Raw genomic sequence first — 5,909 nt, forward strand, 5'->3', positions numbered from 1 at the left:
CGTCCAGGTTCATGGGTGATATAGCTTCATAGTTAGACTTGGTCTTCCTTGAGAATAGGACATGAACATTAATCTTTATATAACCGTTTTGCTGCTCTTAATCCAGCCTGCCTAGGTGTGCTGTCAGGTTATTCCGTGCTTACCATCAGGCCTTTCTTCTGGGATTAAGTAGCCTATTCATCCTGTAATACTCTTCATCTGCCAGGCAGTGGTTAGATTTGTCCGGTCTCTGTTTGCCTCAATCAGCCTTGTAAGGTCAGGCCAGGTTGCAGTCAGGCCAGGCTAATCTGGGCCTAACAGATACATTCATTGATTATTGCTGCTCCATACCCCCACCAGCAGGTGTGACTCCGGACCAAGTGAAGGAGACTATGTTTATATTCTCGCATCGTGATGCTGCAAGGGAGTGGTATAGAGATTTGGATCGAGCTGCTAATGGGATAACCGACTGGAATTCGCTGGCCTTAGCATTTTACAAGAAATACCTCTCTGCCTCGAAGACCAATGCCATTAGAGCTCAGATCACGAGCTTTAAACAGGGTCCTGATGAGAATTTTCATGAGGCGTGGGTCCGTTTCAAGAAGCTTGTGCGAACTATTCCGCACCATGGGTTCGAAAAATGGAGCCTATGGAATCAATTTTATAATGGGCTCTATGACGATCAGAGGGCTATCCTGGATGCGCCAGCTAGTGGGACATTCCAGGAGAATATGGGAGAGACTAAGGGGTGGAAGATTATTGATGATTTGGCCACCCATAAAGCTGAGTATGGAAATTCCAGGGGAAATCAAAGGAGGAGTGTTGAATCCCCTTCTGTAGCTGCATTAGAGGCCCTTACGGCAAGATTTCATAAGTACGAGTTGGGAGGAGCTTCAAAAGGAGGGATATACCATGTGAATGTGTTGTCGGACGGTCCTTTCGTCTGCAAAAGATGTGGAGCTGAGGGACATGCTTCAGATCATTGTCCTCATCCCTATGAGTCTTGTGCTGCCTTTCAACATTATAGGCAGACAAACACTTATTATGAGCCGAATATCCATCCAAACTTGAGGTGGAGTAGCCAAAATGTCCTAAATCCAACTCCACCTCCACAGCAGCAGCAACAGCAGCAGCATGTGCCCCCTCATAAGCAGCAGCAGCCATATCAAAAGCCTCCGTATGTTCCTCAGCAGCAGCAGCAATCCCAAAGTTCTAATTTCAATGAGTTTAAAAACTTGTTGATAAAAGAGTCTCAAGCTAGAGAGGCCGAGATGAAAATGTTGGAGAGCCAAATTGCCCAATTGGCTAACAAGAACACAACTCGAGCTCCGGGACATTTACCGACGCAGACGGACCAAAAGGAGACCCTTAATGCTATCACTTTGAGGAGCGAGTCTACACTCGATGGGCCCACTATGGTCGAGGACATTGCTAAAAAAGATGAGGCGGAAGAGAGTCAAAAGAAAGCTGGAACGAACAGTGGAAAGAAAAAGGCGGTTACCAGGTATATCAGTCGATGGACTGATATACCCAGTCGATCAACCAGTCCGCGACAAACAGTAGCTTCTGGTCCTGTAGAAGTTGGTCGATCGACTGACCAACATGGTCGATCGACTGAGGACGCTGCTGATATTGAACAATTTCGTCCTCCAATGCTTAGTAATTTGAGGGATCACTTGTTTCGGGGTACGACGACTCCGACAATATTGAGGCAAGACCCGAGTGCTGATGGGTCCGTTCCGGTTCCGAAGTATGACCCGATGTCGATTAATGGTTCATATTTGAGACGGTCTGAAGAGGGTTCGAGCTTTAACAAAGAGAAGGTAGTGGATTTTCAGCCTAAATCCACTGACTCCGGCATGCGAGATCTTGAGCAGAGGGCCAAGTTACTTCTCACAGCCCCTCATCCGGAGAGATTAGTGCCGACGAAGGAACAAGTATCATTTAATAAGTTTGAGAATGTTATCCGTAGCTTAAATGTACAAGTTCCTTTTTTTGAATTGGTTAATCAAGTGCCTGCTTACATGAAATTTATGAAGCAACTTTTATCTAAAAAGAAGTCGCTTGAAACTGTGCATTTTGTTGCACTCACTGAGGAGTCATGTTCTTATTTGACCCATACTGCACCCCATAAGCTAGAAGACCCAGGTAGCTTTTCCGTTCCCTGTAATATTGGTACCTTTTCAATTGAGAAGGCACTACGTGACCTAGGAGCTAGCATTAGCATAATGCCCTTGAGTCTTGCTAGGAAGCTGAAATTGAATAGGTTTGCAGTTACCAACATGACAGTATAGATGGCTGATCGATCTGCGGTCCAGCCTATAGGAGTCTTAGAGGACATTCCCGTGCAAATAGGAATGTTCTTTTTCCCTGTTGACTTCGTTGTACTAGATATGCATGAGGATGCCCACATTCCTATCAATTTGGGTAGACCATTTCTGCACACTGCTGGTGCAGTTATAGATGTTGGTTCAGGGACTTTGACTTTTAAAGTAGGGAAGCATTCCATTGTCTTTGCTCAGACAACTAAGAAGAAAGACCCCATGTGGCCAGTAACGTGTAATACGGTTTCTGAAAAGAAATCCTATTTTGTGCTTTCTGACATGCCTGCCTCTATGCCTATTCCTGTTGTAACACCTCCGCCCCAGATTGGGAGCAAATTGGAGGAAGATTCGTCTGTTTTAGATATTGCAGGAGCTGGTTTGGGGAAGGAAGAGCCGCATGTTGCTCCAACTGTGCAGGAGCCAATCGTTTTATGAGGCGGCCTAGGATGTCTTAGCTATGGCACTGATGAGGAGCCTGAAGATGAGTCAGTCAGAGTGAGGGAGTCCGATTTTGACTTTGATGAGCCGGAAGAGGTCATTGCTTGGGAGGATGTTGAAGCTGTTAATCCATGAGTTCTGCGGATGTTGGAATTGAGAAGAGTGCAGGGGAGAAGATGAGCACTGTTGAGGCTACCTCTTCTAGCCAGAAGCCGAGCAAGTGGGCCATTCCGTGGCCGTTCTTGATCAACTATTAGTTGATCGAATGCTTTTTCAAACATTCATTTTATTACTTTCGTTAAACTATTTATCGATTTTGTGTGAGCGAAACTTCGCTTTAATTTGGTTTGCTTAGGATTTTAAACACTCTAGACTATTATTTTGGGTTTTGCGCAATTTTTCGGCGCGTTATTATGTGTATTTGCAGGTTAAAAGACCATATTAGCTCACTTTATTGAGCTAATTCGAAGAAATTAGAAAGTTACAGCAGGTTTTTCAGTCGATCGACTGGCCAGTATGGTCGATCGACTGAGCTACAGCTTCCAGGTGCTACTGTTCCTGTTCATCGTAGTCGATCGACTGGGTGATGTGGTCGATCAACCACTGTCGCTGCTGTACTGTTCACGACCTTTCCCCTGCTGTGTTGGGTCGTTTTGTGGAATTGAGGGAGTTTTCTCTCCACTTTATTCGCTGATTTATTTATGATTTCTCCCATTTTCTTAACTTTGCACATAATTACCGCTTCATTATTGCTTTCTCGGAATTACGCGTGGTATTGTTTGTCTTTTCAGGTACCTATGGTAGCACTACAGGCTACTGAAACCTCCTAGCTCACGCTGGTTTGGGGAGGTTTCCTTTTGCTGCGCTTAAAGTCTTGTGAGTTTTTGAGTCCTTTTCATGTCTTATTTATTTATTTTATCGCAAATTCCCATTTCCTTTTTATTTCATTACATGATTTTGCACAATGGGGACATTGCGTGATTTGGTTTGGGGAAAGGTTTTGCATTGCATTAATATGTTTTATTGCATTTCTGTTTCACGTTTACATTTTTCTCTTGCATTGCATTTATTTTATATATATATAAAGTTTCAAAAATAATTGAAAATTTTCAAAAATTTCAAAAAATAAATGCATGTTTACTTTTGCATATAGGTCAAGTCAGAACGATAGTATTTCAATGATGACATTGCATTTGCATCTGTTTATGCTTAAGCCTTGCTAGTTTACATGTTATTAGTAGAATTATATATGCATAGTCTACGAGTTTTCGTTAATTATTTGCTGAACTTGAAACTTGACTTAGATTTTTGGCAAACTACATCATATTCTGAGTTTTAGAGCCTATAACTGGTGACATCCATGACCAGTTTATCTGGATTGTGAGTAGTACTCCTTATGAGACGTGTTATATCAATATGCATAAATATGAACTTGATCTGCTTAATACCTGTATGCATTCGGTTTGTGGTTTGTTCACACATGTGGTAGAGGTTTTCCTTTATTCATTTTACCCATAAACTCCACACTGCCAAAAATAGCCTTTTTGTCCCGTTACCTACATCCTACATTTAGCCTGCCCTTGTCAAGCTAGTAGTTTATGTTCTTGGGATTGTTACTTCGTTTTTGGTAGCATATGCTCATTTTGAGATGATGTTAGGAAGATGGAAAAAGGAAAGAAAGAAAAAAAAAAGTAAAAAAAAATGATTCGAAAAAGAAAAAAAAATGAGGCTAAAGAAACGTGTGTTGTACTGTAAAGGACGGTCGATCGACTGGACTCATTGGTCGATCGACTGGAGTCCGAGAAAAAATCAATTCGCATAATTCAAAGTCTTTATTAAATGGCGATTTTTGCTCCCATGCTGCATTTGTATCTTATGGGGAGTTGATTGATTAATTATTATGGAGATTGTGAGATTTGTGCTTCTAATTAGCACCGGGTTTTATTGTTGATTTTGAGCAAGAAGTTGGATGTTGTCATATGGTTCTGTTTAGGCACTAGCTTGATCACCTGTACCTTCACATTCCCATAATTGTTTTGCCTCTTCTTACCCATTACCTCACATATCCATATATACCTCGGCATGTGTCATGGTCATTTGTTTGGTTGGAATGTATATGTATGGTTGTAGAGATCATTTTCATATTAGATTGCAGGCATGTTCTTATAGGTCGTAGTTAGGTGAGAGTCATTACAATATTACTTCTTTCTATCTTTTACATATACTCACCCGTATTCATTTTGTGATTTGAGCAACCCGTGAGAGTCCGAATTGATAAGTCTCTATAGTTGACGATTCAGCAGTTTTTAACGACTACATAACTCGTTTGCATGATTCATATTGCCAATTGATTGTTAGTTGTTGCATTAAATTGGTTTAGGTTATTCGGTTTGCATTTCGCTCTGAGATTGAACTCGTTCCATTATTTTTTAGGATCGAGTCTAGTTCTTGCTTGGGGACAAGCAAGGGTTTGGTTTGGGGAAGTTTGATGCGTGTCATTTATTTGATGTTTTACACCCTATTTTACACGCATTTCAGAGCTCAATTATGTAGTTTATGCTACTATTTTCCCTATTTCCGTCTACTTTCGTATTTTTGTACATTATTGAAGAAATGTGAAGAATCCAGCGGAAATCAAGCTAAATCCGTCCCCGAGTACCTTGCATTGCATATTGACGTGAAGTATTTACTCAAGGAATGAGCTTGGTGCGCATTTCGAGGCCCGAGAGACAAATCCACGAGAATTTAGAAGTCAATTATCAGCTACTTCAGTCGATGGACTGGCCAGTATGGTCGATCGACCAGAGCACGAGTTCCAGTAGCTCATGTTCATTGCAGTCCAGTCGATCGACCGGTCACAGTGGTCGATCGACCGAGCTATGAGCTGATACGCAGATTAAAGATATAGAACGAGAAATCTAAAGCCCAAGCTATATTAGGTTTAGGAATAAAGTTACGTTATATTCCTATATAACGTAACCTGACAGGAAGCTTTAATCATCTAGTTTTTATCAAGTCTTTTATCAGAAATAATTAGGGTTCTATATTGAGTTTAGCATTAGGGCATAATTGTTCGAATACAATTTACCTTCGTTCCTGCTTTTGGAATTCTTCCTTTCTCTGCAATTTCATTCGGTATTTCTCCTGTACAATTAATCAATTTCGTTA

At 41.4% G+C, this 5,909-nt stretch overlaps 1 non-coding gene across 1 annotated transcript; it reads right to left on the bottom strand.

Annotated features, from left to right (window-relative positions):
- Nucleotides 1-506: 506 nt before the first annotated feature.
- Nucleotides 507-613, bottom strand: LOC141598026 (small nucleolar RNA R71). Its single transcript, XR_012523229.1, has one exon. It is a non-coding gene; the product is annotated as a small nucleolar RNA R71 (small nucleolar RNA).
- Between the last annotated feature and the right edge of the window lie 5,296 nt (nucleotides 614-5,909).

Source organism: Silene latifolia, chromosome 8, assembly GCF_048544455.1.
Source record: "Silene latifolia isolate original U9 population chromosome 8, ASM4854445v1, whole genome shotgun sequence".
NCBI lineage: Eukaryota > Viridiplantae > Streptophyta > Magnoliopsida > Caryophyllales > Caryophyllaceae > Silene > Silene latifolia.